The following is a 13,726-nucleotide window of genomic DNA, read 5'->3' as shown; positions in this document are numbered from 1 at the left end:
AAGTCGTTGGTTTTTGGCATCTTATTTGTCCAGCTGCCATATTCGTTTTTATACACTTTACAAGAAATACATTGGCGGCAAGCTCCGTAGCTTGCTAGCTTGGTTGCGTTGGCTTTCGGAGACTCTTATTTTGTTAGCGCAGGCGCGACGGAGCGGCGCTTTTATTGTGAAGACAGGAACTGTGCGATCAGTCTTTAGGCTTTTGACGGGAGGTACGGTTGAAATAAAAAGTGTCTTTTTTTCTTTACACTTTTGATTGATTGATTGAAACTTTTATTAGTAGATTGCACAGTACAGTACATATTCCGTACAATTGACCACTAAATGGTAACACCCCAATAAGTTTTTCAACTTGTTTAAGTCGGGTCATGTGACCGCCTGGCTCTGTTTGATTGGTCCAACGTCACCAGTGACTGCATGTGATTGGTGAAACGCAGGCATGCGTAGATTATACTTTGAATCTCTCATAAACCAAAACAAACATTAATAGAGCGATAAAAAAAAAGTAGCGAGTAGCGAGCTGAATGTAGATAAATGGAACGGAGTAAAAGTAGCGTTTCTTCTCTATAAATATACTCAAGTAAAAGTAAAAGTGTGTTGCATAAAAACTACTCGTAGAAGTACAATTTATCCCAAAAGTTACTCAAGTAAATGTAACAGAGTAAATGTAGCGCATTACTACCCACCTCTGAAAACAACATAAACACAACAGAACAAATACCCAGAACCCCTTGCAGCATTGACTGCCACCAAAACCCGCCCCCCACCACCAACCCCGCCCATCTCATTATTATTTTATTTTAAGATTTATTAGCCTGTGAAAAAATATTCTTTGTTCAAGAAAATCAGTGTAGCAAACTGAGCAATAATTAACAATTTATTCATGCACTTTCTCTTGTTACTTCAAGGCTTGAATGTTTGATTCATTCATTATTGTTATTTTGTTTTAAAATTTATTATTAGCCTGTGGACAAAGTTTATTTTGATATTTACCTCAGAATGCTGCAAATAGAAAAGAGGCACTCAATTTTTATTTAAATTTTATTTGATATGCCATTGATATTTTTTAATTATTATTATTATTATTTGAAACTCGATTTTGCACGTCACTGTAAAGTTATACAAGCCTTGCTTGTTCAATATTCAATGCAAAACTTTTTTCGGTCCCTATTAAAAGGTTAATTTTTTCAACCCTCGGCCCGCGGCTTTGTTCAGTTTTAAATTTTGGCCCTCTCTGTATTTGACTTTGACACCTCTGGTTTGGAGACTATTTCTGTCAGTACGTTTCGGCAGCGCTGTTCTGTTGATCAAAGTACGTCTTTTGTCGGTCAAATTTCAGGTGCATCATTATTAATTAGTGCGCAAATAATAAAACTTATACATATATAAATTATTCAATCAATCAAAGTTTACTTATAAAGCCCTTAATTACAGCTGTCTCAAAGGGCTGCATACTACACTGTACAAACTAGAGAGTCGGTTCGTATATGAATGTATCCGCAAACATTCTAAAAACATATTAATAACACAGTTCAGTGAACAAACACTTAAGATTGAGTGGTGGTCTATTTTCCAATATTGCAGATTTCTTTGACTCTATCGTTTGAAATGCATCTGCTTTGAGTGTCGCAGGATATCCACACATTCTTGCCATCTCTGTCGTAGCATAGACGAACAAACTCAACAGCCATCGTTAAGAAAAACAATGCCAAGAGTCCGTTTGTGGCCTCCCAAATCGGATGCTCCAGATTTAAATCTTACTACCGACCTCTGCGGTAAAAATAGGCCATGTGGTATAAAAATAAAAAGGTCCTTTTTGGGGCTCTCACTAAACTAAATCCACTGAGGTCTCACAGTCCTCCCACTTCTCAGCACTATCAATTTCACACAAAAATCAACATCGTCGATGCAATGCGAGCTCCTGTCTGATGTGGGCAAAAGTTTCTCACAGATCGCCAGATTCTTCCTACCTTTGATGTGACGAGAGGAGCAGAGGAGGGCCGCTTTTCAACAGCAGCACATCTGATCACATTCTTCTCCGGCCCTGCTAAATGAGAAAAAGTGACAAATTTAGCAGAAAACAGGAGCAAATTTTGCATATGCCCTCTAAATGTGGCTTTAGACCTTTTCCTTTTATACTTAATATTGATAATATGTATCTATATGAATTAAAACATGTTTAATACATTTAAATAAATGACTTATAATTTCAAAATGTAATACCGGAATGTTTCTGTATACTAAGCAGGTAGCTGTAACTTCTAGAGATACATTCTTATCGAGCTTTGAAAAAAATACTAAGCCTGAGTAACATCCTATACAAAAACCCCCAAAACAATTCCACAATAATCCAAAATTATAAAATTATAATTATAAATTTATTTAAAGCTGCAAGCAGCGATGGACGGGACGGAGTATTTATAGCTATCTTTTGTTTTGAAGGGGGAATCGCAAACTTCCTGTTGATTTTAGCTGGGGGTTGTCAGCGTATGAAATATAGGTCTAAGTGAGACCTACATTGAGGTTTTTGTTTCATGTGTCTCTGACATTCCTACTGGGAGTTAGAGGGACTTTTGTCTTAGAGGGGTGCCGCCATCTTGAGACGGCAGCAGCGCACCAGCAGCAGAGCAGCGGTTCTCTGAGGGCTCATAAAATCCAAATTAAAACTCTTTCATCAAATTTTACACAGAAGGGTTAAATCTCTCTCCTGTGCTTATTTGAAGCCGACACGACAACCCGCTCAGAGGAGATAATGTTTGAAAAAAGTTGACTGTTTTTACACAACTTTTGTTTTGAAGGTGGATTTGCAAAGTTCCTCTTGATTTTTGCTGGGGGTTGTCATTGTATAAAATACAGTGAGACCTACAAAGAGGTTTTTGTTTCATGTGTCTAGGACATTCCTACTGGGAGTTAAAGGCAGTTTTGTCTGTGTTTTCTTCCTAGGGGGCGCTAGAATAATAATAAAATGCTAGAAATTCAATAGGGTCCTCTGTCCCAAAGGGACATCGGCCCCTAATAATTGAATGTACAAATGTATAATATTTGTGTTCTGAAATAGGCCCAGGCTCACATTGTTCTTGTTTTTTTATTTTAATGTTTGATTGAAATTTGATTATTTAGTTATTGGGTGTATTTATATTACATTTTTAATCAAAAGTGTGTGGCTATTCCGGTTTTTGTTGTGTTTGTTATACAGTAGGGAAAGGATTCATATGCCCCCATCCCTGGGTAAAAGAGGGCGGGGTTAATAATTTTTGCAATGCAGTCAGCTAAAAATGATGGAAAGCGCCACTCTACATAGAAACTGACGCTGTGGCCAAAGTTGGAATTGCCATAACAAATATCTTAAGATATTCACCAGACTTTTGCCATCTGGCGGCTAAATTGGATCGTGCACGCACCCAAATTTGTCATGTTTCTTGTGTCAGGTAAACCGCAACGGATGGGGTCACATGAATCCCCTTCCTACTGTATGAATTTATAAATCCTGTTTTTGCTGCCCTCTTGGTCAGGTCACTTTTGCAAAAGAGATTTTAATCTCAATGAACTTTTACTTGGTTAAATACAGCAACATGATATGAATGAATGAATGTATCAAATGTTATTTCTTTAAGCTTGGTACAATATTATTGTAAAAAAAATAAAATAAAAATAAGTCCTTATATAGCTAGAAAATGTTTTATCAACCATAGGGAAGGAGCCGATTATTGGGCCGCAAATAATCTGTTTCTCTGTGGTCCGTATGGCGGTACTCAGTTGTAATGCACTTTGTCGCCACTTGTGGCAGTAATGACAAAATATAAGAAGTCTGGAGCTAAAGTCATAAGTTTTTTTTAACTTATGAGCAAAGTGGTGAAGGTGTATTTTCATATGTACTTACATTTTATTGACAGTTTAGTTAAGGAATATACTGTATATTATTATCATTTATTTTTAATTTAGTTGGAGTTTATTGATTTTAGCATAGTGAAATTGTGTGTAAATAGGCCTTTTTCAGTGTATTTGATTAGTATATAGTTTTGTCATCAGCCTGACCTCTAAGTCTTAATAATAATAATAATGTGACTAATACATGCTTTAATATCATCCTGTGAAACTAAGTAGGTTGGATATAATTTATTGAATACCATTGAAATTAAAAGATTACTAATTCAGTGTTAAATTAGAGTAGGTCCTGAGCCCCTTTGTTGTGGAAAAGTTGGGCCCCCAGGTCAAAAAGTTCAAGGACCCCCTGGTATAGACGACATTAACGGCGCCGATATTTGGTATCTGCCTTTTTTTTTTTTTTTACTACAACATAACTACGTCAGCAGATACAGTATATACACACATGATACCAGTTTTTAGTATTTTAAAAAAACAACAAAATAGATACTTATAATCACAGCTCAAGCATGAGCCCCTTTGCCTCTTAATTTTTTTTTTCCTGCCTAATGCAAAGAATAATTCTGGTTTTGCTTACCGACCTCCCAGCTATTTTATGTGGAACATGGTGTCAGTTTAAGTGTGACCAGTAGATGGCAGTCAAACATAAGAGATACACGTGTAGACTGTTATATAATGACAGTCACACACAAGATAGGTGTACATTGCAATATGACTCAAGTAATCAACACCATTTTCATATTACATTACCTCGTGTAGTGGCGTTTATTTACTCACCTGCAGAAAGTAGCCAACATCGTTTAGGGCTGTGTCGTCTATAGTGCTCAACCGATCCGGTTTCTTCTTGGTTGATACCAATTAGTCAAGGAGGCCTATAACTACCAAATTGTCCGAACTATATAAGGCGCACATACATTTTTTTGTTTTTTTTTCGTCAAAACTCGACAGTGCGCCTAATGTAGGGAATAATTTTGGTTTTGCTTACCAACCTCGAAGCTATTTTATGTGGTAGATTGTGTAATGATAAGTGTGACCAGTAGATGGCAGTCAAACATAAGAGGTGCCTGTAGACTGCAATGTGATGGCAGTCACACACAAAATAATTTTGGTTTTGCTCACCAACCTCGAAGCTATTTTATGTGATACATTGTGTAATGATAAGTGTGACCAGTAGATGGCAGTCAAACATAAGAGGTGCCTGTAGTCTGCAATGTGATGGCAGTCACACACAAAATATAGATGTTGACTGCCATATGAGTCAAGTAAAAAACACCAACTTTTCATATGTTCCATTGAAAATATAGAACATTACACACGTCGCTCATAAATATTATGAAAATGTTTTAGTGCGACTTTGGTAAGCTGTGAAGCCGCACTGCTTGATGGTAAGACATATTATCTGGCGTTTTGTTTAGTAATATGCATGATAACAGTTTTTAGTATTTAAAAAAAAAACAAAATAGATACTAATAATCACCGCACAAGCATGAGCCCCTTTGCCTCTTAATTTAAGAATAAAAATTACTCACATTGTAAATAATTCTCCCAAAATATGTTCTGATATCTGATAAGGCATTTATTGGAGTTTTTTTCATGACAGTTGACTGTTGATATGAACTCGTCAGAACTTTAATTTTTTGCCGGGAATTCAAGTTTTTATTTGCCGGCCTCTTCCACCCGTTTGGTTTGTTTACGCTACTGCAGCAATCAAGTGTTGCATAAGTAAACAGGAAGCAGGCAGCATCTCACACATTCTCATACTTCCGGTTACATCCAGGAAGAAATGATGTCAGCCAGCTTGAAAAATGTCTCAACTACAAGCTACTTGAAGGAGCCCAGAATGGTTTATTAAAAAAGTTGGCGATATATCAGGGTTCCTGACGAGGAAACGTTACAGCGTATTACATTAAATCCCATATTTTTTTTTTACCGATTTTCAGGAGATTTCCAATATTTTGAAATGCAAAAGTGACACTTCTCTTAGACACTCATAGTAAAGGTGTTTGTGAAATCCCCTGGTATTTTTGGGTTTTAAAACAACCACGACATTAGCGCCACATAAAAAATTACATCCCTACAGGTCTAACGTAAAAAAAAAAACAATTTGAAGCTTTGTCCAACTGTTTACTGACGTACACTATTCATGTTTAAAAAACTTTCACTGCAAATGAATATCAGCTCCAAATACCATATTTTCCGTGAAAAAACGTCAGACCGGAACTCTATAACTAAAGTTCCTTGGGTGAATTATGTAAACTCAATGTTTTAGCGCTTTCATGGCGAGTTTACTGACAGATGTAAGTAAGAACTATACACTACTTTATATTAGAAATGGCAACAGCAAAGGATGAATGTCCCATAACAAGATATAGAAAAAAATGCTTATCGACTACGGCACCCCACGGACTACAAAGGCGGACGTACGCAATTTTTCAGGACTCATGCTTATGTCAAATACCAATCAGCAGGTACCAGAAGGTAATAAAAGTTACTTTTGCATATTACTAAACAAAACGCCAGATAATATGTCTTACCTTATATACACACCATAATAATACTCCAATGTTGAAGCACAGCACAATCCATCAAGTAGTGCGGTTTCACAGCTTACCAAAGTCGCACTAAAACATTTTCATAATATTTATAAGCGCCGTGTGTAATGTGCTATATTTTCAATGGAACATATGAAATGTTGGTGTTGTTTACTTGACTCATATGCCAGTCAACATCAACATTTTGTGTGTGACTGCCATCACATTGCAGTCTACAGGCACCTCTTATGTTTGACTGCCATCTACTGGTCACACTTATCATTACACAATGTACCACATAAAATAGCTTCGAGGTTGGTAAGCAAAAACAAAATTATTCCCTACATTAGGCGCACTGTCGAGTTTTGAGAAAAAAAAATAAAAAATGTATGTGCGCCTTATAGTCCGGACAATTTGGTAGTTACAGGCCTCCTTGACTATTTGGTATCGACCAACAAGAAACCGGATCGGTTGAGCACGATAGACGACACAGCCCTAAACGATGTTGGCTACTTTCTGCAGTTGAATTAAAAAACGCCACTACACGAGGTAACACAATATGAAAATGGTGTTGATTACTTCAGTCATACAGTCTACATCTATCTTGTGTGTTGTGTGTGACTGTCATTATATAAAAGTCTACACGTGTCCCTTATGTTTGACTGCCATCTACTGGTCACACTAATCCTTACACCATGTACCACATAAAATAGTTGTGAGGTCAGTAAGCACAACAGGAATTATTCCTTGCATTAGGCAGGAAAAAAAAATATTTTACATGGGCTTTATAGTCCGGACAATTCGGTAGTTATAGGCCTCCTTGACTAATTGTTATCGACTAAGAAGAAACCGAATCGATTGAGCACGATAGACGATAGTTTAAAAGACGTTGGCTACTTTCTGCAGTTGAGTAAATAAATGCCACTAAATGAGGTAACACAATACAAATATGGTGTTGTTTACTTGAGTCAGGTGTATATCTCTTGTGTGACTGTCATTATGTAACAGTCTACATGTATCTCTTATGTTTGACTGCCATCTACTGGTCCCACTTATCCTTAAACCATGTACCACATAAAATAGCTGTGAGGTCGGTAGGCAAAACAAGAATTATTCCTTGCATTAGGCAGGGGAAAAAAAAGGATTATAGTCTGGACAATTTGGTAGTTATAGGCCTCCTTGACTTAATTAATTGGAATCGACCAAGAAGAAACAGGAACGGTTGAGCACGATAGACGACAATTTTAAAAGATGTTGGCTACTTTCTGCAGTTGAGTAAATAAACGCCACTAAACGAGGTAACACATTATGAAAATGGTGTTGTTTACTTGAGTCAGGTGTATATCCCGTGTGTGACTGTCATTATGTAACAGTCTACACGTATCCTTTATGTTTGACTGCCATCTACTGGTCACACTTATCCTTACACCATGTGCCACATAAAATAGCTGTGAGGTCGGTAAGCAAAACCAGAATTATTCCTTGCATTAGGCAGGAAAAAAAAAGATTATAGTCCAGACAATTCGGTAGTTATAGGCCTCCTGCACTAATTAATTGGAATCGACCAAGAAGAAACCGGATCGGTTGAGTACGATAGACGACAGTTTTAAAAAACGTTGGTTACTTTCTGCAGTTGAGTAAATAAATGCCACTAAACGAGGTAACACAATATGAAAATGGTGTTGTTTACTTGAGTCAGGTGTATATCCCGTGTGTGACTGTCATTATGTAACAGTCTACACGTATCTCTTATGTTTGACTGCCATCTACTGGTCACACTTATCCATACACCATGTACCACATAAAATAGCTGTGAGGTCGGTAGGCAAAACCAGAATTATTCCTTGCATTAGGCAGGGGGGAAAAAAAGGATTATACTCCGGTATGTTCAGTAGTTATAGGCCTCCCTGACTAATCCGGTATCGACCAATAAGAAACCGGAACGGTTGAGCACTATAGACGACCGTTTTAAAAGACGTTGGCTACTTTCTGCAGTTGAGTAAATAAACGCCACTAAACGAGGTAACACATTATGAAAATGGTGTTGTTTACTCGAGTCAGGTGTATATCTCTTGTGTGACTGTCATTATGTAACAGTCTACACGTGTCTCTTATGTTTGACTGCCATCTACTGGTCACACTTATCCATACACCATGTACCACATAAAATAGCTGTGAGGTCGGTAGGCAAAACCAGAATTATTCCTTGCATTAGGCAGGGGGAAAAAAAGGATTATAGTCCGGACAATTCAGTAGTTATAGGCCTCCCTGACTAATCGGTATCGACCAAGAAGAAACCGGAACGGTTGAGCACGATGGACAACAGTTCTAAAAAACGTTGGCTACTTTCTGCAGCTGAGTAAATAAACGACACCAAAACGAGGTAACACAATATGAAAATGGTGTTGTTTACTTGAGTCAGGTGTATATCTCGTGTGTGACTGTCATTATGTAACAGTCTACACGTGTCTCTTATGTTTGACTGCCATCTACTGGTCACACTTATCCATACACCATATACCGCATAAAATAGCTGTGAGGTCGGTAGGCAAAACCAGAATTATTCCTTGCATTAGGCAGGGGGAAAAAAAGGATTATAGTCCGGACAATTCGGTAGTAATAGGCCTCCCTGACTAATCGGTATCGACCAAGAAGAAACCGGAACGGTTGAGCACTATAGACGACAGTTTTAAAAGACGTTGGCTACTTTCTGCAGTTGAGTAAATAAACGCCACTAAACGAGGTAACACATTATGAAAATGGTGTTGTTTACTCGAGTCAGGTGTATATCTTGTGTGTGACTGTCATTATGTAACAGTCTACACGTGTCTCTTATGTTTGACCGCCATCTACTGGTCACACTTATCCATACACCATGTACCGCATAAAATAGCTGTGAGGTCGGTAGGCAAAACCAGAATTGTTCCTTGCATTAGGCAGGGGGAAAAAAAGGATTATAGTCCGGACAATTCGGTAGTTATAGGCCTCTGACTAATCGGTATAGACCAAGAAGAAACCGGAACGGTTGAGCACGATGGACAACAGTTCTAAAAAACGTTGGCTACTTTCTGCAGCTGAGTAAATAAACGACACTAAACGAGGTAACACAATATGAAAATGGTGTTGTTTACTTGAGTCAGGTGTATATCTCGTGTGTGACTGTCATTATGTAACAGTCTACACGTGTCTCTTATGTTTGACTGCCATCTACTGGTCACACTTATCCATACACCATATACCGCATAAAATAGCTGTGAGGTCGGTAGGCAAAACCAGAATTATTCCTTGCATTAGGCAGGGGGAAAAAAAGGATTATAGTCCGGACAATTCGGTAGTTATAGGCCTCCCTGACTAATCGGTATCGACCAAGAAGAAACCGGAACGGTTGAGCACGATAGACGACAGTTTTAAAAGACCTTGGCTACTTTCAGCAGTTAAGTAAATAAACGCCACTAAATGAGGTAAAACAATATGAAAATGGTGTTGTTTACTTGAGTCTGATGTATATCTCTTGTGTGACTGTCATTATGTAACAGTCTACACGTATCTCTTATGTTTGACTGCCATCTACTGGTCACACTTATCCATACACCATGTACCACATAAAATAGCTGTGAGGTCGGTAGGCAAAACCAGAATAATTCCTTGCATTGGGCAGGAAAAAAAAATATTTTACATGCACCTTATAGTCCAGACAATTCGGTAGTTATAGGCCTCCTTGACTAATTGATTGGAATCGACCAAGAAACCGGATCGGTTGAGCACGATAGACGACAGTTTTAAAAGACCTTGGCTACTTTCAGCAGTTAAGTAAATAAACGCCTAATGCCACCACACGAGGAAACATGATAAGAAGACAGATACACAAAAGACGTTATGTCGCAGACAATAGAGCGAGATAGGACCTTTTATACCCGATTGACATGTGTCACATAGTGATCTCCTTCTACACTTACCAACATGACCTCACCCACCTGCTTTCTTTCCCCAAAAGAGATGGATCATAATGGTCTTTTTAGTGCATTTGATGGGACAAGTAAGGTTCAACTTCACAGCCTGCTCACTGCCGCCCCCAGTGGCCAACGTAGGTTGCAGCACAAAGTCGTGCGTCGTTTGAAAGGAAGTTTCTTTCCATGGATTCGTTTATGCCGAATTGAAGTACGCGTCGTGACGTTCGAGAACAAAGCCCTAAACCCCACTTTAGACGTCGAAAAACGTACGAAAACTAAAGGTCAAGGTAAAAAAACATGGCTATTTCAACGTGGTTCCGGCACACTTGAGAGTGGGCGATAAGACAAGACGGAGGCCTGTGCAGTGTTGATAAAAAAAAAAAAAAAAAAAAAATGGCCCATAGAGATACGACAGGCTTTTAGTAAAAATCATCAAATGTTAGTGATTAATGTCAGGAAAAGTCGAGAAAATGACTTTATTCCTTGAAGCGTTTACGCTGCGTCAAAGACAATACATTAATGCTCGCTTTACAGTCAGAAAACACGGTGACGCAACCTTGTAATTCTGAAATCGAGTCGCACAAATGTTGCAGATTTTTGTAAAAGTCTATTTTTAAAATGACACGACGTGCTTTTGTTGTTATGAGGACATACTCACCCCCTCCGGAACCTGCAGCTTCTGTTTGTTTATCTTCGCCGAAGTGTCACCTTAAGTCCCGCCTCCTTTTGCCGGAAATGACGCGATGGAGTTTGAACCAGCTCGGCTCTCCACGCCAACGCAACAAAATTAAATTTCTTCGAATAAAGTGACATAATATATGTTGAATTATAATATAGAACATGAATATGTCCGTTTAAAAAAAAAAAGTTGGAAATATTATTTCAAAACACGCTACATCCACTTTACCGGAAGTGACGTAGCTTTAAATCACTCGAGGCTCCTCCTCGCTTTCTTCAAAACAAAACAACTGTGCAGTGACGCAAACTCTGTTAAATTATATATTTATATTTTTCAAATGCGCGCATCGTCATAAGTTAAACATTAAAAAATATATTTTTGACCAAGAAAAATATATTTGGTAAGCCAACGTGAAAATCCTATCACACTTCTAAAATCGGTGTTGCGAATAAAGGAGTACAACCTTGTTACGAATAAAATAATAATATACTATAATAAAATGCTGTCTAAATAACATCGAATTAGAATATAATTTAGTCCGTTTTTAAAAATGTTTGCACTATTACTTCAAAACACGAGTTAGTGTTTACACCACGCCCACCTAACCGGAAGTGACGTGTGTTTAAGTCACTTGAGGCTCCTCCTCGCTTTCTTCCAAACAAAACTGTGCAGTGACGCAAACTGTTAAATTATATAATCATATTTTTCAAATAGGTGCATTGTCATAAGTTAAACATAAAAAAATATATTTTTGACCAAGAAAAATATATTTGGTAAGCCAACGTGAAAATCCTATCACACTTCTAAAATCGGTGTTGTGAATAAAGGAGTACAACTTTGTTACGAATGAAATATTACTATACTATGATAAAATACTGTCTAAATAACATGGAATTAGAATATAATTTAGTCCGTTTTTAAAAAGGTTTGCACTATTACTTCAAAACACGAGTTAGTGTTTACACCACGCCCACTTAACCGGAAGTGACGTGACTGTAAATCACTCGAGGCTCCTCCTCGCTTTCTACCAAACAAAACTGTGCAGTGACGCAAACTGTTAAATTATATATTTATATTTTTCAAATGCGTGCATCGTCATAAGTTAAACATAAAAAAATATATTTTTGACCAAGAAAAATATATTTGGTAAGCCAACGTGAAAATCCTATCACACTTCTAAAATCGGTGTTGCGAATAAAGGAGTACAACCTTGTTACGAATGAAATAATAATATACTATGATAAAATACTGTCTAAATAACATCGAATTAGAATATAATTTAGTCCGTTTTTAAAAATGTTTGCACTATTACTTCAAAACACGAGTTAGTGTTTACACCACGCCCACCTAACCGGAAGTGACGTGTGTTTAAGTCACTCGAGGCTCCTCCTCGCTTTCTTCAAAACAAAACTGCAGTGACGCAAACTGTTAAATTATATAATCATATTTTTCAAATGCGTGCATTGTCATAAGTTAAACATTAAAAAATACATTTTTGACCAAGAAAAATATATTTGGTAAGCCAACGTGAAAATCCTATCACACTTCTAAAATCGGTGTTGCGAATAAAGGAGTACAACTTTGTTACGAATAAAATAATACTATACTATAATAAAATACTGTGTAAATAACATGGAATTAGAATATAATTTAGTCCCTTTTTAAAAATGTTTGCACTGTTACTTCAAAACACGAGTTAGTGTTTACACCACGCCCACTTAACCGGAAGTGACGTGTCTGTACATCACTTGAGGCTCCTCCTCGCTTTCTTCCAAACAAAACTGTGCAGTGACGCAAACTGTTAAATTATATATTTATATTTTTCAAATGCGTGCATCGTCATAAGTTAAACATTAAAAAATATATTTTTGACCAAGAAAAATATATTTGGTAAGCCAACGTGAAAATCCTATCACACTTCTAAAATCGGTGTTGTGAATAAAGGAGTACAACTTTGTTACGAATGAAATAATACTATACTATAATAAAATACTGTGTAAATAACTTGGAATTAGAATATAATTTAGTCCCTTTTTAAAAATGTTTGCACTGTTACTTCAAATCACGTGTTAGTGTTTACACCACGCCCACTTAACCGGAAGTGACGTGATTTTAATCACTCAAGGCTCCTCCTAGCTGTCTTCAAAACAAAAACAAAAGGATTGCTTGTCTTCCTGGCGATGCAAACTATGTTAAATGATATCCATATATACAAATATCTATGCATTAGCATAAGAAGTTAAACATTTAAATAACAAAAAACATTTTTGACCAAGAAAAATATATTTTTAAAGCCAACTTTAAAAATCCTATTACACTATATAATGAGTACAACTTTGTTACGAGTAAACACATCTGTAATCAACTACATTAAAATATTGTAGGTAGGTCTTTATTGTCACTGCACAAGTACGAACAAAACTTTGTTTTCAGCACAAATCCGTTCAAGATTAGACAAACAAACAGTGTACAGGGTTACAGAACTGGAACGCTGATGGGTCGCCCGTAAAAGATGGGAAAAAGGTCAATGCTGTGGGAGGATGAGTAAAAAAAAAAAAAAAAATACAATCTAGACTGGGGAGACTAGGGGGACCAGTCTGGAGTGGGAAAAAAACCTCCATCGCAAAGCACATATTACAACATCACAAGACTTGCAACAGAGGGGAGGAAGTGCGGAGCCA

At 37.2% G+C, this 13,726-nt stretch overlaps 1 protein-coding gene across 2 annotated transcripts in view; it reads right to left on the bottom strand.

Annotated features, from left to right (window-relative positions):
* LOC133551846 (tubulin-specific chaperone cofactor E-like protein) overlaps positions 1-11,087 on the bottom strand; it is a 49,600-nt gene extending 38,513 nt beyond the window's left edge. Inside the window, exons 1-2 of one of the 2 annotated variants that reach the window (XM_061898998.1) lie at positions 11,025-11,087; positions 1,971-2,047 (exon numbers count right to left, since the gene is read on the bottom strand). The gene's annotated coding sequence lies outside the window, so the exon portion shown is untranslated. The remainder of the gene's footprint in view (positions 1-1,970; positions 2,048-11,024) is intronic. The other variant, XM_061898999.1, reaches the window with a different exon arrangement.
* Positions 11,088-13,726: the final 2,639 nt, after the last annotated feature.

This window comes from Nerophis ophidion, linkage group LG04 (genome assembly GCF_033978795.1).
Source record: "Nerophis ophidion isolate RoL-2023_Sa linkage group LG04, RoL_Noph_v1.0, whole genome shotgun sequence".
Classification (NCBI taxonomy): Eukaryota; Metazoa; Chordata; class Actinopteri; order Syngnathiformes; family Syngnathidae; genus Nerophis; species Nerophis ophidion.
The sequence above is the reverse complement of the archived record's forward strand: the minus strand, read 5'-3'. Positions and strand labels throughout refer to the sequence as shown.